At 44.8% G+C, this 23,167-nt stretch overlaps 1 protein-coding gene across 8 annotated transcripts in view; it reads left to right on the top strand.

Annotated features, from left to right (window-relative positions):
• The window catches only part of RGS6 (regulator of G protein signaling 6), a 626,178-nt gene that overhangs the window by 477,158 nt on the left and 125,853 nt on the right, over nucleotides 1-23,167 (top strand). The window contains exon 1 of one of the 8 annotated variants that reach the window (XR_004057311.1): nucleotides 7,568-7,648. The exons of the other annotated variants lie outside the window; for them this stretch is intronic. The gene's annotated coding sequence lies outside the window, so the exon portion shown is untranslated. Of the gene's footprint in view, nucleotides 1-7,567; nucleotides 7,649-23,167 lie in introns of those variants that run through there. 8 annotated transcript variants of the gene reach the window in all.

The following is a 23,167-nucleotide window of genomic DNA, read 5'->3' as shown; positions in this document are numbered from 1 at the left end:
GTGTTTTACTCTTACTGTACCATTTGTTGCAGTCTATGTTAAATAGGGAGGTAGCCCCAACTATGAGAAGGAGCCCTATATTGGAAACTGTATAGCTAACTATGAAACCTCCAGGCTTACTTTGCTTTCTCATTACAGGCAGCCTTCCCCTCTGCTCCACTGGAGAGAGCTAGAGTAATTAGCTCTTGCTTTATGTGAAGGATATGCTCCCCAAAAAGTTGTATTTAAATCAAGTTTTAACAAACTGACTCATGCTTGTTAATCCACTTATAACACTTACTATTTAAAGGAAATGATGAAGAGTCCTTTTCTGTTGTTGGCAGGGTAGTTGGCAAAGCCATATCTTCTGAAGACTGACATGCACTCAGCAGTTTTAGATCAACTCGAGTCTATTTATACTAAGATCCACAGACCCCGGTGGTTCTCAGATGACTTGCAAATTCTACCAGTTTTTCAAATTGTGTGTTTTTTGATGGTAACTTAAAAAAATTTTATGATAATCTTTTATATGTTTAGTGTAATAATGTGTAGATATACCCTAGATGACCACCTTATAACTCAGTGCTGTCATGAGATTTCAGTGCCTTTGTTTCCAGTCCTGTAGGTAACCAAGACATCATCTAAAATCACATCACTTGACTTTAAATGTTTGCAAGGCATATCTGGCTGTCATTGGGTTGATAAAACCTGTCTTGTCCTCATTTTGTACTGTGTGGGGCTCTATCATCAGGTACAAAAGCAAAACTCCTTTGCTGTGATAGTTCACAGTTGAATGACATTTTTATAGACCTTGAGTTTAGTTTCTTAGAGTAGATATTGACTCAGTTTGGCATCATGGAAATGGCATAGTACATTAGAGGTACATACTATGATAAGTGTCACAATCTAATAAAGAACAGAAAAGAGCATATTAGATAATTGGTGCATTTCTGTTAAAGTCACAGCAAGCTTAATGAACCAGTTTTATAGCTATTTGGAAGGATAAAAATGAAGGGAGGGTTGAGTCATCATAGGGTGCCTGCCCTGTAGCATGGACACCTGGGACACCTTGCTGGACAATGTCTTCTCTGGGTTTCATCTTAGTACGTAACAACTTGGAATAATTCTGTAGCAGAAAGTAGAGTGTGAAATACAAAATGACGCTTATTTTGATGAGTCAAAGTTTTTAAGTCATGTATGTTGGAGTACACTTGGATTACTTCTGTAAAAACTAGCACATTATTTTAAAATCATAACAAAAACAGAGACTCCAGTAAGGGGTCCCTGTTGTTCAGAGTCAAAAGATTCAAGTCAACAAAAATGGAACATGTAAGTTAGTCTTTTTGCCACTGTTAAAAGAAAAACTTTGGATACAATACATTTAACAGAGTTTATGTGAGCATTAAAGGATTCATGAAGCGGGCAGCACTCAGAACCAGAAGACGTTCAGAGAGCTCTACCCAGCAGCGTGGGTAGTGCCTCTAATAGGCTGAACATGGAAGTAAGACAAAGAAAACATATTTGATTTGTTAGAGTAGAAAGTCCCTAGTTAGAGGTTAGTTGGGGGTTTCTGATTGGTAACTTCTCTAGTTTCATTTTACTGTTCACATTGGGCTTTGGTTTGCTTACATAGGAACTTAAAATGCTAGAATTGCTTCAGCTTAATGACCTCCCAATTAAAATTGTTTTAACGTCTCTTTTATTTATGATCTACAAAAGTGGCAACTGCCTATGGTTTGACCTGATAGGCACAACACTGGCGATTAGTGTTACCATAGCAACATCCATCACGAGAATTAATGTTTCTTGATTTGAATTTTACTCATCTGTGTCTCTGTGTTTATGTGCATTCATTTGGTTGTACACTTGTATAATAATTAAAAGCATAAAAAGTTTATTCCTATGCCGGGCACAGTGACTCATGCCTGCAATCCCAGCACTTTGGGAGGCTAAGGTGGGTGGATCACGAGGTCAGGAGTTCGAGACCAGTCTGACCAACATGGTGAAACCCCGGCTCTACTAAAAATACAAAAATTAGCCTGGTGTGGTGGCACATGCCTGTAATCCCAGCTACTCAGGAGGCTGAGGCAGGAGAATCGCTTGAACCCAGGAGGCGGAGGTTGCAGTGAGCTGAGATCGGACCATTGCATTCCAGCCTGGGTGACAGAGTGAGACTCTGTCTCAAAAAAAAAAAAAAAGTTTATTCCTAGTTTTACATTTGTAGCATTGAAATTAAAAGAATGTGAATAAATACCAGAGCACTGTGAGAATTTGTTCTTTAACAGAGCTCTATATGCGTTACACAATTTCGAGAAACATTGATCTGAATATTCCTGTCAGATCCTTGTCCCCTGTTCACAGCTCTGAATGAGAAAAGTTTTGCAAATATGCCAGTATTTTATATTAAGCCTAAAACTTATAAAGTATCAGATTTGTAAGTTGACTGTCTTAACTTGAATTTCTCAAAGTATTCTCAGTTAATTACATTAACCTAAAACTAAAACTGTAAAGTGACTCCTCCCCTACCAAAAAAAAAAAAAGATTAAGCTGATGTCCTCTGTTTAGAGCTTCAGGCCTTTGGGCAGAACTCTACAACTTTTCTCAGAACGTAGCAGTCAACACCTGACCTTAGGCTGTAGTGCTAATATAATCTGTGTCAGTATCTGCCCATTGCAAACAAGGAAATGATCACCTGAAGTCAAACTCAGGAAGAAACAAGAACCTCTCTCTTTGAGCTCTCTAAAGAGTGTGGTTAAGATTGTGAGCCTTGACAACACACTGCCTGTGTTCAGATACCACCTCTGATGTCAGTTATGTGACTTTGGGCCAGTTTATTAATCTCTCAATGTCTCAATAACATGAGTCTAATAATAGCGTATATACCCCTATAACCACGGCATGAGGATTAGACAGGTTGATTGGTGTGTATAAAACACGTGGAACAGGGCCTGGCACAGGGTACTCCTTAGTAGATGTTATCACTGCATCACGACGGCCACTATGACTACCACCCCTGCCCCTGTTGCTGCTGCCACCACAGCAGGGCAGTGGAACTTCATCCTTCAGGCATTTATCAGCATCACTCCCTGAGCGTGCCACCTGCATGAAGGGCAGACATGAAATTGTGCAGCCAGCATTCTGGTTTCCGCAATGCTCCCTGCCAACTGAGCTGTGTGAAAAGCACTAGGCTCTGAAAGAATGAGAAAGGTTGATTGAAATGTTGGTGAGGTCATTGTCAAATGGCAATGTAACAATACAATTTGTCAAATGACAAATTGTAACAAGAAGCAACTGGACCACATAATTTCACATCCTTTTACACCCAGGTTTTTGATCAACAGAGCTCAGGCTGTACTTTAAGCTTAATGTGGCTGTGATTTATAGCATAGCTTGGGGGCGATCTGAACACTTGGAGGGAGAAAAACAAGTTAGGCTATTCCTGTTTCCATCATTCTCCCACCTTTCCTCCATCTGCCTGTCCTTACCTGGACATACATGCCAAAAGCCACGGCCCATTTGTCTAGATCTAGGTACTATGGGAAAAGACCATGAGGCAGACAGACGTCATCTGTACTACCAGTGTCTCACTTCAAAATAAACTTCTTCTTTTTTTTTTTTTTTTTTTTTTTTTTGAGACTGAGTCTCGCTCTGTTGCCCAGGCTGGAATACAATGGTGCAATCTCAGCACACTGCAATCTCCACCTCCCGGGTTCAAGCAATTCTCCTGCCTCAGCTTCCCAAGTAGCTGGGATTACAGGCACCTGCCTTTACAGTGGCTAATTTTTGTATTTTTAGTAGAGATGGGGTTTCACCATGCTAGCCAGGCTGGTCTTGAACTCCCGACCTCAGGCAATCCACCCACCTTGGCCTCCCAAAGTGCTGGGATTACAGGCATGAGCCACCGTGCCTGGCCCACTTCAAAATGAACTTCTTTACCAGGAAATAGGATTAAGAGGAGGTAGAAGGAAATTAGAGTAAGATCAGAAAGATAGAAAAAGGAGTTTTCTCTGAAATAATACTGCAGCCAGATACAGGCTGAGCAGGCCCAATGATGGATAGAGAGGTGCAATCCGCTGCTGAGCTCCAACCTGGAGAGAGAATGTCTCAAAACTCCTTGCATGGAAGGTGCCTTGAAACGTATTTATTCTCCTGTTGTTTATTCTCACCTCTCTTCATTCCGTTTTCTTTCTTCTGTCCTTGAATCGCAGCAAATAAAAGGACAAATCTGCTGAGAGGATGCATGGCACAAGTGGTCAGATGAATTACAGCCATAGCACCATATAGATAAGAGGCAAGGCTGGCGCCTGGGCAGGTCTGAGAGGGGCCAGGAGGACACACACCATATCAAATTGTGCAATTTAGCAAATGGCTGGTGGCAGGCTGAAATGATAGCGAGTTAATCTGTTTTCCATTCACTCAAGGCTTTTGCCAAACTACGATTCACTGTGAAGACCCAAAACTGAAGCCCACCCAGGGAGCAGGCTGTCTTGGATGCATTTCTCAGCCTTCTACAGTGGATGCCAGTAAAACTAACTAGAGACTATGAATAGGCACCAGGATAAACGCAAGGGGACATTTTGTTCTTACCATTAGAGAAAGATACTGCTAACTGGCAAGAAGTCCCAGGTTGTTATCTTTTGATTAGTAGTAGTAAAAATACTATTTAAAGCTAGCAGCATTTATTGAGAGCTTGCTTTGCATTGGGTACTTTTTCAAGTGTATTACAAGTATTAGCTCATTTTATCTGCACGGCAGCTGTATAAAGAGAATACTGTCATTAACTTCACTGCATAGGTGAGCAATGGAGGCACAGAGAAGTTCAGCAGCTTGTCCAAGCTCTCATAGCTGGGAAGTGGCAGAGCCAGGCTTTGAACTCAGGCAGTCTGACTCAGAGTCCAAGAATGCTAACCACTGGGGAAGTCTGCCTGAATTGTAGGAGAGAGACAGTGCAGGTATACCAGGGACAAAATCCTGTCAGCTGAACATCAGTGTTTAAGTTGAGCCCAGATGCTCTGCACAAAATACAATGTGTCTGTGAACATGTGACTGTTAACTCAATCAGCCATTTCCTTGGTTCCTGCTGTGTGCTGGCCACTGAGCCGGACCCTGTGGGATGGATAAATCAACGTCAGTCATGCCCCTGGAGACCTGGCTGTTGCAAAAAGGCTCCTGAAATCATCATAACCCAAAAGAGAAAAAGGGTAGGTGCCAAAGAGAAGTATAGGTAAAGAACAGCAAAATCATAAAGGAGGGGAGACTCTTTGCCTCTGTGGTATCAGCGAATGCTTCTCAGAGCAGGTGACTTTTGCCCTGAGACCTGAAGTAGGAATTTAAAAACATAGAAATGCAGTGAAATGGGAAGAAGGACATTTTAGGTGGAGAGAAGTAGAGCAAAGTGGTCCAATCTGCCCCCCTAAGGGTGTGAGAGAAATGGACTGGAAGGCCAGGAAGGCTGTCACCATGTGGGCCGAACACGGGGAGGGGAGGTGTTTGTCAGAATCAGAATGGACTCAGAGGGAAGCTCAATTAAAAGCTTCAATTTACAGATGAAAGAAGAAAGAATTTGGATATGTGACTCACTCAGTGTACCAAGTTAGTGGCAGAAGTAAGTCTCAGACCCCAGGCTTGCCCCCAATTTTCTTTGCATTGCTCTCCTGGCACAAACTGTGGGTAACAAGGTCTCACAATGCCAGGAGGGTATTATGTTTTTATAACCTGTTCTATTTGAGGGTCTCCAAAATTACATATTTGAAGTTAATGTTAGCCAAATGCTAACTGTCTGCAGGCAAGAATAAGCACCCACTTTACATTGGGAGAAGCTAGAGATTTGGGAATCAGGATTTGCTGCAGACACTTTGAGGAATCTAGGCCTCTAATCCACAATCTCATAAATTCTGGAACTGCTGGCTTCATTACACTTTTTAATAACCAGTCATCATTGCTGCATAATTTGTGAGGTCTGGTATAGTATGATTCCTGTTCCCTTCAGCTAACCCTGCCCCCACCTCTATCCTTTAATAAACCTAAAAGTTTTCTTTCTTGTGAATTCATTTTCTTCCCTTTTATCTTTTGGACCGCTGCAATTAACATGGTAATTATTTAACTCATATTACCTGAAGGTCCAGGAAGACTTTTAAACTCGTGAAAAACCTTCACCAGTAATTTAGCTGCGGCCAAGGTATCCCTGAGCCCTCATTATTTGCCTCTGGAAAATGCCATAAACGACATCTAACAGGCTTAAACTCTGTACCTCTACAACTAAGAAATTAAGCAGTATGCAGAACGCCAATGATTATTAATTTAAAAGAAATAAAAAATCAATATCACCTCCCTGTAACCTGGCAGTTTTTCTTAACTGAAGGCAGCTGCCTGCAGAAGCCCTGACTTTCCAGAGCAACAGCGCCCCTACGTGGTGATAGTGTGAACTGCACCCCAGGCGTGATTGAAAATAAGACAGAAAGGAATGCTGGCCTCAAGCAAGGACACCTGTTCATGCCCAGATCACTTCTGCTTTCAGCCAACAGACTGTTTCTGCCAAAAGATGGACGCAGTTAGGTTTTTTTTTTTTTTTTTTTTTTTTTTGTACCTGTGATCTGTCTTAAAACTTGGAGAGGATCTCTTTTCCCCTGTGAAGTCAGGAAAATGACAGCGAGCGGCATGGATTGGTTGGAATAATTTTCATCAGAAATGTGGGGTGAGAGGAAGGGATGGGACTGGAGCCAAAGAAGTGGCGGGATGGGGTGATGAGCCATATGGAGATGAGGTGTGGCGCCACGGGCTGAGAGGCAGGGAGTAGAGTGAGGGTGCAGTAGGATTTTCCTGGTCATCAAAACTATGAGAAATTTAATTATTTATATTTTAAACGAAACCAAAGACTGTATTGAAATGTCTTACACCCAGAACAGAGAAGTACTATCACCAAAGTTCAGAATTCCCAGCTCTAACGTGGTGCCTTTGGGGACTGCCTCCCCACCCCAGGCTGACCTAACACACCCCTTTGACAAAAGAGGAAAAAGAGGACTTAGTTTCTCCTGTGAATTGAATATGTGGGTTGTGCCCCTCCAGGAGCCTTTAAAATCACCTCTGCCTTGACCTTGAAGGGCCATGGTAAAGGGGAGACAACACCAGCTTAGAAACCCCATGGCTGGGCTCTAGTCTCAGCATCCGTGGAGCACCAAGGGGGAAAGTATCCATCACTGATGTATTTTGTGATACTTATATTGTTTCTGGGCAGTTACACCCCTTATCACCTGCACCCTGTGTGCAGCTCCCCATGCCTCCTCCCTTGGAGGCCACTGTACTGTGTAACTTGCTGTGGGCTGCAAGAAAGACTTGGCTCCCGTTTCCTCTTCTGAAAAGCAGGGATCATGCTCCCTGCTGACCTCACAGAATCATTCGACGGATTCAGTGGCGATATGGCTTGTCTGTGTTCCCACTCAAATCCAAAGGTTGTGGGAGGGACCTGGTGGGTGGTAATTGAATCATTGGGGCAGGTCTTTCCCATGCTGTTCTCATGATACCAAACAAGCCTCATAAGATCTAGCGATGTTATAAGGAGGAGTTCCCCTGCACAAGCTCTCTCTTTGCCTGCTGCCATCCATGTAAGACATGACTTGCACCCTCCTTGCCTTCTGCTATGATTGTGAGGCCTCCCCAGTCATGTGGAACTGTAGGTCCATTAAACTGCTTTCTTTTGTAAATTGCCCAGTCTTAGGTATATCTTTATCAGCAGCATGAAAATGGACTAATACAGATGGGATGTAAAAATAAAATTCCTATATCCTTAGAACTGCAATATGAGCTTTACATCTGAGTTATGCTATAATATCAATCAACATATATAATAATATAAAGTATCTAGTACATTTATTGTAAGTTATAATAACAGAGTTATATATAACAAGTAATTTCTTGTTAGTGTCTACAATCTTGGGGAAAACAAATCTGGAGAAATAAGCAGTCCAAACTGGAGCTGCAGAGTCAAGTGGGTGAGAGAAAGAAGTCTCGCTTTTTTGTTTTCCAGGAAAGCTCAGGTCCAGTTCAGCAGGCCAGCCCAGGAGACTGGGAGAGCCCTGTGTACTCAGGAGAGTGGCCTCACCCCTCGTCCTTGTCCGAGATTGGGGAGTGGGTGCCCACAGCTTGTGTGTGTCCCCGTGAGAGTGGGTGGTGTCATGAGGAGCATCAAAGGGCCAAGCACACGGGTGACAGATGTGGGGGGATTTGCCATTCTGAGGGCAGAGGAGGTCAAACACAAGTGGACTCGCTTAATAATCCCAGGAAGAGGACTGGGAGAGGAAGGCCAAGTGAGGATGGAGGCAGAGACCCGGGGCCCATCTGCAAGTCAAGGAGCACCGAGGATGTTCGGCAGCAGAACCAGGAGAGGGCATGCAGCAGACCCGCCCGCAGAGCCTCTAGAAAGAACCAACTCTGCTGACACTTTGATTTTGAAATTCTGGCCTTCAGAACTGGGAGAGAATAAATTTCCCATTGTTTTAACCCACAAAGGAAGAAAAAGACTATGAAGCGTAGAAGGGCCTGACAGGTGGCCACATGGCAGGCGAGTCAGAGAGTTGAGTCACGTGGGAGTTAGTTTAGAAAAGGATGTGTGAAGAGGGCCATCCCCTAACAGTGTGTTGAATATAGTGAGGAATATGAGATGGAAAAGAATCCTTTTAGAGAGCACGGGTGCCAGACATAGCCGCAGACAAAGTTGTGAAATAGACAGAAATTCGTCCCATTTATGGAGACCGTGGTTTTCCACCCATATGTCCCCCAACCCCATGTCATGTTTACCTGGCCCTCAGGCTCACACTGATGGCCCCGGGCTGCTTTTTTCTCTCAAAAGCTGATGTCTGATTTCTAATTATAAGATACAAGATGAGATGGAAGTAATTGTTAACAATGTATTCATTCAACAATGGATTGGGAAAAAAAACATGGTACACATACACCACGGAATACTACACAGCCATGAAAAGGATAAAATCATGTTCTTTGCAGCAACATGAATGGAGCTGGAGGCCATTATCCCAGGCAAATTAAAGCAGGGGCAGAAAACTCAATGCTATATGTTCTCACTTATAAGTGGGAGCTAAACATTAGGTCCTCATGGACACAAAGACGATAGTAACTGACACTGAAGACTGTTAGAGGGGGTAGAGTGGGAGGGGGACAAGGGGTGAAAAACTACATAGCAGGTCCTTTGCTCACTACTTGAGTGACGGGATCGTTTGTCTATCAAACCTTAGCAACACACAATTTACACATAAAACAAACCTGCACATGTACCCCCTGAGCCTAAAATAAAAGTCGAAAAAAATATATTCATTCCAAAATCATTTACTACATACAAATCATAAGTTAGGATCCCTGCTCTGACACTAGGGATTATAGACATGTTGAAAGCTTCATTCTCATCCAGTCATTCATTCAGTGCCTGGCTGGGGTTGTGATAAGCAAAAGCAAGCCCATCCCTCTCCACATGTAGCTTCCAGTCGTGTGGCAGTATTTCCTCAGAGGATGAAGCCATCCGGGTAGCGTGGCAGGCATGAGGTCATTCCAGTACATGGAGGTGGGACAGTCTCCTTAGGTTGCCACCCTGCTTGGAGCTATTCCTGGTAGGGCCTGGAGCTCTGCTTAGAGAAGCCCACATCCCCTCTCCTGGAGTCACAAGGGCAGCTCAAGTATTGTGTCCTATTCCAGTCTTTGCTGGAATGTGTGAAGTGCTGTGGGCTTGAGTCCTTGGCAATTTTTGCATGGCACTTAGTTTGGGGGTAAGTTTTCTGGAAACTTGAAATGTTTCACTTAAAAAGAAAAATGCTGGATTCAAAGAAGAAAAGTGTAACAAATAAATAGAGGCTTGTTCAGTTCAGGGGTCAGCAAACTGAGGGTATTGCAGCTCTTCTGGAACTGATGTGTGTCCAGGCAAGGGTCAGTAATTCTGAGTGATGGTGTTTCTGAGAGAGCCCAAGCAGCATTTGTTATCTCCTAGGTTCTCTCTGAATGTTCGAAGCAGTGGGTGGCACAGAGGAGGCTCAGCCCTCTCTGGATTGATCTGTTACTGGAGTGTACAGGCATTCAGTGCAGAGTTCTCTTCATCAATGGTCAAATAACTTCTGTTACCTGCTTGTGATGGCTCCCATACCCACTGGTTCAACTCCATGTAACAACTGAAGAGCAGACTTGCTGCAACAGATAGGAAGCAGGTCTTATCTCTAACTTAAGAATAGAAAGCCCAGTAGGCACAACCTGTAGCACTTTAAGTCCTGTAGAAATATAGATAGTGATGCTGTTGGTAAAAAGGAACCCACCCTTTCCAAACTTTTTCCTAAGTCAGTGGTTGTCAACAGGATGAGGTCTTGTTCAAGCACAAGTGGCTGGACCCGTCCTCTAGAAGGTGTGATTCTGCAGGACTGAGCAAGCCTGAGAATGTGCGTTTCTCACCTGTAATCCTAGCACTTTGGGAGGCTGAGGTGGGCGGATGCCTGAGCTCAGGAGTTCAAGACCAGCCTGGGCAACATGGTGAAACCCTGTCTCTACTAAAATACAAAAAATTATCTAGGTGTAGTGGCACACATCTATAGTCCCAGCTACTCGGGAGGCTGAGGCACAAGAATTGCTTGAACCCAGGAGGCAGAGGTTGTAGTGAGACAAGATCATGCCACTACACTCCAGCCTGGGTGGCAGAGCAAGACTCTGTCTCAAAAAAAAAAGAAAGGAATATGCATTTCTAATAAATTCCAGGTGATACTGATACTGCTCCTGCTCTAGGACCACACTTTGGGAATCACTTCCATCCTGCATGGTTAGGTTTAAATTAGGCATTCTTAACTTCATATGTGGAAGGGTGAGTGGATGTTGAGGGCCCCAGGTATATTCTTGAAAACAAAAAGAAGTCAGTGATCAGTTAATTCATTCTAGTCTCCTGCTGAGGCTGTTGTCTGGCTTATGAAGGCCAGGATTTTTGCCACCTGAGGCACTTGGAGAAGTCTGTGAAAGAGCGTACAGGAGAAGTTGGGGACAACAGAATGAAGCCAGCCTGAAAAAGAGACTAGGCATGGGGGAATGGGAATTTGAGGAAAAACATCTTATATCATTCATCAGAACTTATATCTACATTTTTAGAGAAGATATTATAATGTGCTCACGTGGCCTCCAGATGTGCTTAGGTGCCATAGGATAGAAGTAGCCCAGGGGAGCCTTGTCATAGATGGGCTACATAAATAGGAAGGCTTGCAGCAGTGTTAAAAGGCGACTGATATGGTTGGGTTTTTGTCCCCACCCAAATCTCATCTTGACTTACAATCCCTGTAATCCCATTGTGACAAGGGAGAGACCAAGAGGCAAATGAACCATGGGAGTGGTTTCCTCCATGCTGTTCTCATGAAAGTGAGTTCTCATGAGATCTGATAGTTTTACAAAGGGCTCTTCCCCACTTTACTCAGCACTTCTCCTTCCTGCCGCCTTGTGAAGAAAGTACCTTGCTTCTCTTTCACCTTCTGCCATGATTGTAAGTTTTCTGAGGCCTCTGAAGTCATGCTGAAGTGTGAGTCAATTAAACCTCTTTCCTTTACAAATTACCCAGTCTCTGGAAGTTCTTTACAGCAGTATGGAGACTAATACAACACCCTCCATGCAACCTGGAGAAAATGCCAAGTACATATAGCTCTCAAACTTCAGGAAGGGGATCTATATATGCAGACAGCCATTCTTTAAAATAACCTTTCCATTCTCCCATCCACTTCACTCACACAAGATAGCTAGTCTATATATCTCATCTCTAGCATCTCCACCCAAAACTAAACAAAACCCTCCAGTCATTATTTAAACTTGCCTCTTTCTTCACCCCGCTCCCAGTTTCTCCCCAATTCGCATTCACAAAAGCCCAAGAATGTTATGGCTGATCAAGGACTCTCCTTTGAGGATGAGAAGAAACTGCAGGGGTCAGGCCAGAATTCTCTTCTGCAGACGGAGGAGGGGGAAAGACAGGAAATAAGCATGTACACGTTCACCTTTGTTGGGATGTGCACCCAGCCCAAGGTCTCCAGCTGAGATGCCCTCAGTTGTACTCAGCAAAATTGCCACCTTTTCTGAGTTATGAAACCCTTCTCTCCTAGAGCCCCAGTATGTGTCTGGCACCTGCAGGCTTTTGGGTTTTGGTTTTGGAGTTTTTTCTGTGTGGTGTTGTTGTTGTGTTTCCTCACCAGGATGTGAGTAGGCAGATCCTATGCAGGCACTTTCTTTGTGATCTTTGGCATCATTTGTTTTATCTTGCCTCCCAAATGCTGATCACCCATGGGCATGCTTCTTGAGGGTTGCAGCCATGGCTTTAAAGCCCACAACAGCTGCTGTCTGTGGTCTGCAGGGCCCAGACAATATTATTTAATCCAGAAAACATTCCTTTGTTCTGCTCTGCTTCATTCAGACCTCTCCTGGGTCTTTTCCTTCCCCTGCTGGCTATCCATTTCCATCCAGCTGAAGGGGTGAAGTTCAGAAGCCCCTGAGACAGCCTGAATAATGGGTATGCAAGTGTTACATCATGCATGCAGCAAACATTTATTAAGCATGTACACTATACAGGGCTACAAAAGTTCATATATACTAGGATCTTACAGTCCAGTTGGCAACAACAAGGAATCTGGGTGTGAGGATTCTTTAGGTGGACCAGATGCCTGCTCTGTGTAGCAGCAGAAGTCTTCAATATGGACCGTAGACCACCTGCTCCAAAATCACCCTGGGGAATTGTGGGAAAAAATGCAGACTTGAAGGCTCATCCTACACTTGATGGGATAGGACCCTGAAATCTGCTATTTTAACAAGCACCCAGTTGTTTTTGCTCTTTTTTTTTTTTTTTTTTTTTTTTTTTTTTTTTTTTGAGACAGAGTCTCATTCTGTTGTCCAGGCTGGAATGCAGTGGTGCGATCTCGGCTCACTACAACCTCTGCCTCCTATATTCAAGTGATTCTCATGCCTCAGCCTCCCAAGTAGCTGGGATTACAGGCATGCACCACCACACTTAGCTAATTTCTTTTTTTATTTTTTGGTAGACACAGGGTTTCACCATGTTTCCCAGACTGGTCTCATCTCTTGGCCTCAAGTGAAGTACCCACCTCAGGGACATATACTGTATGGTACTGTAGAGTGCTTTGTAGTTATCTTTCTCCTAACCAGATGTTAGCTCTTAGAATCTCATCCTCCCGCTTTACAAGGTCCCTGCAGCCATCACTAGCTCCCCAAGGGATATGTACAGGGAGAGCCTTCTGACCAAATGCTTGCTGGATCTCCCAGTGGCCGTTCAGCTTGGATTGCCTTTTCTCCTCTTATTCCAGTGATAATCCAGGATATCTTTTTGCCTTTTTTCCCTTAAGACTTTCCTGGTCTTGGCATTTAGGATTTTCTCATTTTGAATCTGTGGGCGAGGAGGGGAATTTAGGGGATATTGGTCACTTGTCTTCTGAGTCCAAATGTGAATGTCTTGCTTGGGATTAGGAAACCCCCAACTAATGAATGCTGTTAGGGGCAAAGACCACTCCCAATGATAGAAGCTAGAAATATTAGATACTGCCTTGCCCATCTCTGGGTGCAGCCAGGACATTGAACGTGATTCAGGCTCTGCTGATCAGATGTGTCCCTGTTAGACATTGACTCAGGAGCAGGAATATAAGGGATAGGAATCTTTTGTCCTCTGGCAAGAGTAATTTCCTCCTCAGAACCAGTCCTGGGCCATGTTGGTGGGCGTGGCCCAGTTGCCTTGTACCAAGTCAGTTTTCTAGTTCTCATCAATGGCAGGACTTTATTCTAGCAGCTAACAATTGTACATCATCCAAGAAAATGAGGGATGTCATTTAAAGAGAGAAGGAGACAGCCTCTACCTTGAACGTCTCACCTTCCAGGAGTAAAGACATGTCCCAAGTAATGGGCAGCTCCATGCACAAGAGAAGAGACAGTGGGGAAGATAAGACATGCAAGAGGAAGGATCATGGAAGAGAGACCCAGAACATTTGCTTAACCAGATCTATTTGTAAGTTTTAGTCCTTAATCTGAAAGCACTGTATCTTTCTTAGTATAGTAACTTCATAATGCATTCCTGAGGAGCCCAGTTAGTCCTCGCCCCTGTCCACCCCACCTCCTTCAGGCAGTAGAACAGAAGAAGGGTCTTTGTCTCACCCCAGCTAGAGCATCTCTGTTTCCAGAAAGCGTGGACAAGTGGGAGCCATAAACCTGGGAAATAAGCCACATGCTACCCTTTTGGTTGTTGCTTATTTTAACAAAACTCTATGACCCCAGGACCACGCTTCTAAGAGGAGCCACTTGAAGCAGAAGGAAATATTTAGCCAGATTCTACAATCACAACCAAATACAGTCTAATGGCAGCCAGCAGACACTGCAGAAAGGGAGTGTCACACACCATTCCAATGCGGGGATTAAGGATGATGAAGAATCATTTATAGGTCCCTGTTGTAGCTCCATCTAGGGAGTGGAACTCATAGGGTATAAGTAATTATATCGTATTCATTTCCTTAGCTCTGAACCGTCCAAATGATCACACACGACTTGACTGGCAAGAGGTGTTTAGAAGGTTGAGACATGGTCAGATGTGACTGGTGGTTTCCTATGATGCAAAGAATTTCCCATACTCTGCCTGTTTTCTGGATCACCTGTCCCCAGAAATTGCCTGAAAACAAATCATAGGTTGAACTAGAAATAACTTCCCTCTCCTAGGCAGCTTGGAGACTGATAACCCTCTTTCTTAGTTTGGTAAGAATGGTCCAGACACAGGGAGGGGAGCAACACACACTGGGGCCTGTCGGGGGATGGGATGTGGGGAAGAAAAGCATTAGGAAAAATAACTAATGCATGCTGGGCTTAATACCTAGGTGATGGGTTGATAGGTGCAGCAAACCACCATGGCACACATTTACCTATGTAACAAACCTGCACATCCTGCACACGTACCCCAGAACTTAAAATGAAAATAAAAATTAAAAAGAAAGAAAAAAGAATAGTCTGGAAAGTCAAGAAGAGCCTACCTAAAAAAGTCTTTTTAGGCAAGAGGGCATCATAAGTAGGATGTAGAGGAAGCTCCCCTGCTTAAAACCTGTTAATGGTCTTCTGTAGCTTTCAAGTTCTAGCTTCTCTTGCCTCCATGACTCAACTCTCCAACCCTCCTGCAGAGTGTACAAGATGACTCACCCTAAGTACTGAGTCCAGAGCCAAACTCTGGGTTTGCATCCCAGCTCTTTGCCACTTACTACAGACCATGTGGCCTTGGGCAAGTCACCTAACCTCTCTCTGCCTCACTTTCTTGATCTGAAAAGAGGGGGTGATGACCACCCATTTCATCAGGTTGCTGTGCATACAAATGGGCAAATATGTGTAAACTGCTGAGAATAGTGCCTAGCAAATAGTAAGCCCTATGTAAATGTTTGCTGGTGTTGTGTTCCATGGTTCTGTGGCTTTGAAGATGCTGCTCTCTCATCCTGCAATGCCACCTTACCTTACCTAGCAAATTCCAACATGTCCATTAAGATTCAGCTCAGGTTGGACACAGTGACTGACATGTCATCCCCAAACTTTGGAAACCTGAGGCAGGAGGATCTCTTGAGCCCAGGAGTTTGAGATCAGCATGAGCAAGATAGAAAGCTCTCATCTCCACAAAAAAAAATTTAAAAATTAGCCAGAGATGGTGGTGGCATGCACCTATAGTCTCAGCTACTCCAAAGGCTGAGGCAGGAGGATCACTTGACCCCAGGAATTTGAGGCTACAGTGAGCTCTGCTCTCACCTCTGCACTCCAGCCTGGGTGACACAGCAAGCTCCTGTCTCTAAAAATTTTAAATTTTTAATTAAAAAAAGTTTTAATGTATCTCAAGCCCTACCTCCTGCAGCAAAGTGTTCTGGGCACCCAGGTCCTATGTAGGACTTTGTCCATGCCTCCTGAAAATGTATCTTCTGTAACACTCAGTGCACTGAGGTGCAGTCATTGGTTTACTTGTCTGTCTTCTCCCTGGTTTCAAGCCCCTACAGTGCAGGGACCACATCTCACTTGGCGTTGTATCCAATGGTCAACATATTCCTAGAATATAGAAGGCCCTCATGTTGAATGAATAGAGAAACCCTACTGAAATCCATTAAATTCATATGTTTATTTACTCATTCATTCTCTTCCTTTGTTCAAAAAACATCTGTTGAGCCTCTGTGATGTAAACCAAGTGCTATTTTACCAGCAGCTTCTCTCTGATGATCTATCTGTAATCTCTGTGTCAGTCCTCACATTTAACTAGGACAAAAAGAGAACGTAGATTCTGGGTAACTTTGCTCATGGCCTGACTTTAACAAGAAAAATTTTAGAGACCAAAACTCTGACTGATAGGTGAGTGAGTTCTTTCTTTCAAACTCAAAGTCCTGTTGGGGCCTCTAAACTTCACAGCTGCGCTCGCAAATCCTCCAGACCACCGCATTTGTGATCAGTAACTTTCAAGCTAACATAGGCATTCCAGAAAATGTTCTGCCCTAAACACAATTGGAATCCTTTTTGAATCAGTTGCCACAGTACTTGTAAAGTTTTTTAGGCTAACTTCTTAGTTATGTTTCCTCAAGATGGATTCAAGATGTGGCCAGTTCTCTTTTGAGAATACATTTCTGTTGTCCTAAATGTAGAGACCCTCCAGTTCATGTAGTAACCATGCAAAGCAATCTGCTATTACCAGCCCCAGCATCCATTTCTCCTTCCCTCCTTAGTCATAAAACCCCGTTTTTGGCTGAGCAGCTTGTTGCCCAGAATTAAACACAGTTTTACCAGCTTTCCTGATAGGTGTGGTCAGGTTACTAAGATCTGGCCAAAGATGTGTGTAGGAGTTTTCTATGCTGCTGCAAATTACTACAAACTTAGTGACAACACATATTTATCTTATAGTTCTGGAGGCCAGAAGTCTGAAATGGATCTTAGAGGCTAAAATCCAGGTATTGGCAACAGAGCTGTATTCCTCCTGGAAGTTATTGCTTTTTCTAGCTTCTCGAGGTCACCTGAATTTCTTGTCTCATGGCCCTTTCCTCTGTCTTCAAAGTCAGCAGCTCTCTGGCATGTTCGTGCTCTCATTGTCATTCTCTTTCTCTCCCCTCCTCTGCTGTGTTATCACTGTTATCATGTCTCCTCCCTCTGATCCTTCTACCTCCCTTTCATAAGGACCCTTGTTATTAGATAGAACCCACATGGATAATCTCTCTATCTTGAGGTCCTTAATCACATCTTCAAAGTCCCTTTTGCCATGTAAGGTATCATATTCACAGTTCTGGGGATCAGGACATGGACATTGGCCACGGGGCATTATTCTATCATCATGTATAAGTACAGTAAGTAAGTAGAGTATGGGATTTTCAGAAATGTGCTGAAAGGGAGGTGTCTCAACTGGGAAGGACCCTCTTAGACCCTTCTGCCTTTCCTCCCGTCCTTTCTAAAGCTGGGATGTGATGGCTGATGCTTTAGCAGCCATTGTGAACCATGAGGTGGCCTTGGGGATGGAAGTCAAGCACTAGGATGGTGGAAAAGAAACATTAAGACATGAATTCCTGATGACGCCATGGAGCCACCTTTTACCAAATACATTTCTATCTTGTTTAAGCTACTGTTACCTTATTTGTTTTTTGTTTTTCTGGAACATACAGCTGGACCTAATCTCAATCCCTTAAAACTATACATGACTCTCTTCTTAATAAACTGCAAGGCTGGTTCTCTCTGCCTACTACCCTGCCTAAGGAATAGACAGGTAGTCAGCATGGATATGACCATTGCTCAGAAAATGTGTTCCAAAAACAGACACTGTGTTTATCATTTATTGATCAGTTCAGCCTCTAACTCTGCCTATGCACTGAGCCATACAACCTCAGTGTTAATCTGGGCTGTTCACATTCTTTCAGAGCTTTGATCATGGTCTACATCACACTCCCCGGAGAATCAGGTGGGCAGGAATAGGCTACTGACCTGTCAATTTTTAGTCCTGATTAGCTCAAAATGTCATTTCCTCTTCTGTAACATAAATGTATTTAACAACCTGAAATAGCAAATAGCAAGGTAACTTTCCACTGACCTGTCTTACTATTCATATCAAGAGTCAGAGGTGAACCTAAAACGTAACCAAACACATCAAAACCAATGTCTATAAGGAAAAGCAGCGTCATTACTAGTGACACCGAGATGCAAGTTATTGATTTAGCAACACTCCTTAGTGTATTCATCAGATGTTCATTGGGAAGTCTATGGTGTGGCCTCTGCAGTGAGTCAGAGTGCGGAGTTGAAGAGATGAGGATCCCTCTCCTTAAGAGCCCTCATTGCATTAATGGAGAGACAGACCCAGAAATGCCTTTGTGGCTTCAAGAAGTGCCTTTGTTTTGTTTCATTTTATTATTGTCAAGAATCATGGCCGGACATGGCGGCTCACGCCTGTAATCCCAGCACTTTGGGTGACCAAGGTGGGGGGATCACCTGAGGTCAGGAGATCAAGACCAGCCTGGCCAACATGGTGAAATCCCATCTCTACTAAAAACACACACACACAAGAAAAATTAGCAAGGCATGGTGGCGGGTGCCTGTGATCCCAGCTACTCGGGAGGCTGAGACAGGAGAGTCACTTGAACCCGGGAGGTAGGGGTTACAGAGTGAGACTCTGTCTCAGAAAAAAAAAAAGCAAAAAAAAATCACAACCTAGCTTCTGTAAGCACTTACAGCAGCTATCCTGTGCTGGAGACTCCTCATTCAGCTCTCTCCTCATTATCTCGGCCTATTGTATTCCCTTTATTAGTTTTAGCAATGTTTAAAATTATTTGCTGCTTCAAGTCTAATCCATTTTGCAAGTAACCAGCACCTGGAGGCACGGGTGCTGATGAGAAAACAGGACTAAAAGGAATAAATTCACGATGAGTTTTATATTTACACCATCCTTTTCCCATTTACAGGGTTTTCCCATTTGAGAACATTCTTAGTGTGTTCTCTGAACAGAAGACCATCTCTCTTGGTCTGGAGTTGATCAATGTGAGAGGAAGATGGTACATTAGAAAGACGCCTGGCTCTGGTGACATTCCACCCCACGGTCTTCCAGCACACTGGAATCTGGGGCTTGAAGTCACTTGTCTGGCTGTGTGACTGTGTCCACTTGCAAGCAGCATCCACAGCTCCTAAGTTGCACAAGATACTTCAGGGAGTCTGCTGTGATTTAGTGAGAGACAAGTCAGAAAACAAGTTCAAACTTGTTATTAATCAGAAGAGAACACAGACATTTTTAGCTGTCTGTCTGACTTGGTCATAGGGCAGAGCCATCAGATGCCATCAGGGGTATTCAGTGTAGATTTTTTTGTGAATCAAGACAAGAGCAGGGAAAAGGGGGGTGAAAATAACAGACATGTGCCAGGAGGGCCTGGCAGAGGGTTCATCTGTTAGAGCTCATTTTTCTTGCTTTCTGTCTCGAGAGGGGAATGGACTGCCATGGTCACAGGCTAAGTCACAGAAGAGTGACAGGAGGCATTCCAAATTGAGAACAGACAGGCCAGGGGTCCCTGTTGCCACCTGCTCACAAGCCAAGGCCTTGGCTCCAAGACCCTCTTTTCTCTCTGCATTTTCTCCTTGGGTGACCTCATCCAGCCTCGCTCCTATACACCAATGACTCTCAAATACTATCTCCAGCCAGCCCTCTCCCCACAAATCCAGATTCATAGGTCCAATGGCCACTCGACATCGCTACTCAGATGGATCCTACAGACCTCAGGCAAAACATGGCTAGCACGCAAGCCCAGGTATCCTCCCCACCCTGTTTTCTCATCTCAGTTGATGTAAGCTCCACCGTGCACCCAACTAGTTAAGCTAGAAACCTGGGGTCACTCGGGACTCCTCTTTTTCTCATGGGCAAGCCCCATCCATCAGAGAGGACCAGGAGCCCTGCCTCCAAACCCATTTGCTTCCTTTGATTTCACCGTATCACCTGTGCCCAACCAGCCTTCCATTTCTCTAACCCAGTGGACACAGCTCCAAACTGGTCTCCTTGCTTCTACTCCTGTCCCTTGACAATCCATTCCGCACTCAGCAGCCAACATCTTTTAAAAACATGAACTGGACCCCTTCCCACGTGAAGCCTTCCAGGACTTCTTGTTTCTTTTAAAACCTGACATGGCCCCTGCCTTCCTGGTCTCCTCTCTGCTGTGTTCTGTGTGGCCAACCTCCAGGCATACGAGTCTGCCTCTTGCCCTCTGGACGGATCAAGCTTGCATCCTGCCTTGGAGGTATGGCCTTGGCTGTTCCTCTGATGGAGAGGCTCTTCCTCCAAAGAGTCATGTGACCATCTCCTTCTTGTCCCTGAGCTCTTTTTTCTCAATGAATGAAGTTTATTGCACTCCCCTCCCCAATCTCAGTAGTCCCCAGCGACCCTCTCTCCCAATTCCTATTCTAGCTTCATTATTGAGCTGTGTTTCCTTGGTTTCATGCAGTTTCCTTGTTCATTGACTCCTGCATTACAGAGTAAGCTTAGAGAGCACAGGGACCACATCCGTTTCTGTCTCATAACCCGCTTCAGCACAGAGAACGATATGGGGCACAGTAGGAGTTCGATAAATGCTTTAGTAAATGCATAAACAAAGTAAGAAACCATGAGGTGACCCAAGCCTCAGTTTCTTCAACTGTAAAATGGGTACATGGGTGCAAAGGCTCAGGTGTATTGTGAGGATGAAGCGAGAGGCAATGCATGTGAGACCTTTGTGAGCTCTAGATCTCCTTATCAGTGTAGATTGCAGTAACCAGGACATCAGAGCAAAACCCTGCTCTGCGGAAGCCAAGTGTGCCAAATAACAAAGCTCGCCTCTACAACACTATCGCTAAGACTATACAATAAATACTTTCTCTCCTCCACGTCTGAGCTGGAAATTGTCCACTTGTCCCTCCAGAGCCACTCTCTGCCCTTCTTACCTGCCTCTGTGCCTCACAGGCTGTCACTAGAGCTGCCTCAGTAAGCTCCCTTGCCCTCTGGGTACAATGGCTTCAACTGATGGGTGACACCAACAGGAGATCAGAGGGCAGGAGAGGGAGACCACGTGACTTACTCCCTGGCAGACCTTCATCAGAGAGTAGCTGTGTTCTGCTGAAGGCTGTGGCTCCTGTCTGTCCACCTTCTAGAAAGACCACATCCCGTAGGTTCCTGTAACTGTTCCTTCTTGCTACCCCATTCGACCTAAGGTTGGAAACTTCCTCTAATTGTTGCTCTAGCTGCAGGCTGCTCCACAATCCCTAACCCACCCAAATCTTTGTCTAAAGCACCTTCATTACATCCTCCCCAGCTGTGGCATCTCGGGGACCCTGCTAGCATCCACGCGATGCTGCTTTCTACTGGTGTGTCTGTTTGTGGTGACAACACTTGTGCTTTGCTTTCTTCCCTTTCTTTTCCTACCTGATATCCCAGCCTTCTGCCCCTCAGCTATGGGAAGATCACTCCGTAACCACAGAGGACCAAGATCACCCAGGAGCTTGAGAGAGAAAATGTATTTGACATCTTGAAAATAATGCCGTTTGCTCAGGGGATTTATTTCTCCCTCCCCTGGGCTCTGCACTCAGACCCTCTTTGCTTCTCTCCAACTACTGCAGGCAGGCAGTTAAGATTATTTCTAGCAAATGGACTCAGAGCAGCTGAGCTTATGAGTGATGTTGAAATTTAACCTACACTTCTTTCTTTCCTTTTTTTTTTTTTTTTTTTTGAGATGGAGTCTCACTCTTTCGCCCACATTGGAGTGCAGTGGCATGATCTCGGCTCACTGCAACCTCCACTTCCCAGGTTCAAACGATTCTCCTGCCTCAGCCTCCCACATAGCTGGGATTACAGGCACATGCCACCACGCCCGGCTAATTTTTGTATTTTTGGTGCAGACGGGATTTCACCATGTTGGCCAGGCTGGTCTCAAACTCCTGACTTCAGGTGATCTGCCTGCCTCAGCCTCCCAAAGTGCTGGGATTATAAGTGTGAACCACCATGCCCAGGGAGCTATGCTTATTACTTAGATTTCTAGCAGATAACATATAGTTATTTCCTAAAACTTCGTTCTTAACCTGAGCTGTTTCTCTCACTTTCCAGGGTTTTAGGGAGTGGGAACATATTACAGAAGCTATTAGGTGTATGAGTATGAGTTGCGGGCATATGTGAGTGTTGTGTGTCTTGAGCCATGCACGTGCGCAGGTGTGTATGAGTGGGCGTGAATGTGTGTGAGCGTTGCATGCATGCATGAGTTGTATGTGTGTTGCATCTGTGCATGTGTGCAGGTGGGTATGAGTTAGTGTGAATGTTGCCTGCATGGGAGTTGGGCGTCCATTGCATCTGTGCATGCGTCCAGGTATGTATGACTGTGTGAGTGTGTGCAGGTACAGCATCTGTGTTAATAAGAGACAGGCAATCACTGTGCACTGATATTGAGGGGTAGGGATTAGAGGGCACCTTGTCTATTTGGGAGGTGAAGGAGGGCTGGAATGAGAGGCTGAAGGAGTACAGAAGAGGAAGGCAGGCCCCTGCAGGCCTCAGGGACCTAGTCTTCCTCCCCTCAGTGTCCCTTCCTCTCCCTGCAGGAACCAGAAAAGGCAGGTGTGGAGGTCTGAGTTGCAGTCTCTAAAATCTCCCCTCAGTGTCACATAGCTGGCTTCAGTTTTCTCACCAGTCCTCCAAAGCCAGGCCTTGACCCCTTATCTAAATGTCCAAAGAACAAACTGGAATTAGGGATTTTAGAAGGAAAGAGTGGGGCAGGAAATGCACTCCAGGGCAGTGCAACTTGGTCACTGCCAGCTCCCCTCATGGGCAGAGGGCTGGCCTCTTGCAACTGACCAGGCACTGAGCACCATCCCAGGGCCCTTGCCAGCCCTCAGCAGGGCCAGGACACACACAGGCCTTTGACCTCTTCCTGTCACTGCTGCTGCCATTCCTGTTTTGTGGTCTTCACTCCTTCCCTGTCCTCAGACTGCCCAGCACTCGAGGATGTCCTGTGAAGGCATCAGAGCAGAGGGCCCCAGGAGAGGAGTGAGTTGGGTATCTTTTGCAGCTCCCAAAGCAGCTGACTCTCCCCTGAAAGATGACGAGTGGGGAATAATGATGGTGCACCATCGTTCTGCATACCAATCCCTTCTGGATGAGAGGCCCCCGGCAGTGGAGGGATGGGGGCTGCCCAACTGGCAT

Source organism: Rhinopithecus roxellana, chromosome 5, assembly GCF_007565055.1.
Source record: "Rhinopithecus roxellana isolate Shanxi Qingling chromosome 5, ASM756505v1, whole genome shotgun sequence".
Lineage (NCBI taxonomy): Eukaryota > Metazoa > Chordata > Mammalia > Primates > Cercopithecidae > Rhinopithecus > Rhinopithecus roxellana.
Note: the sequence above shows the minus strand (reverse complement) of the source record. Positions and strands in the feature narration are given on the sequence as shown.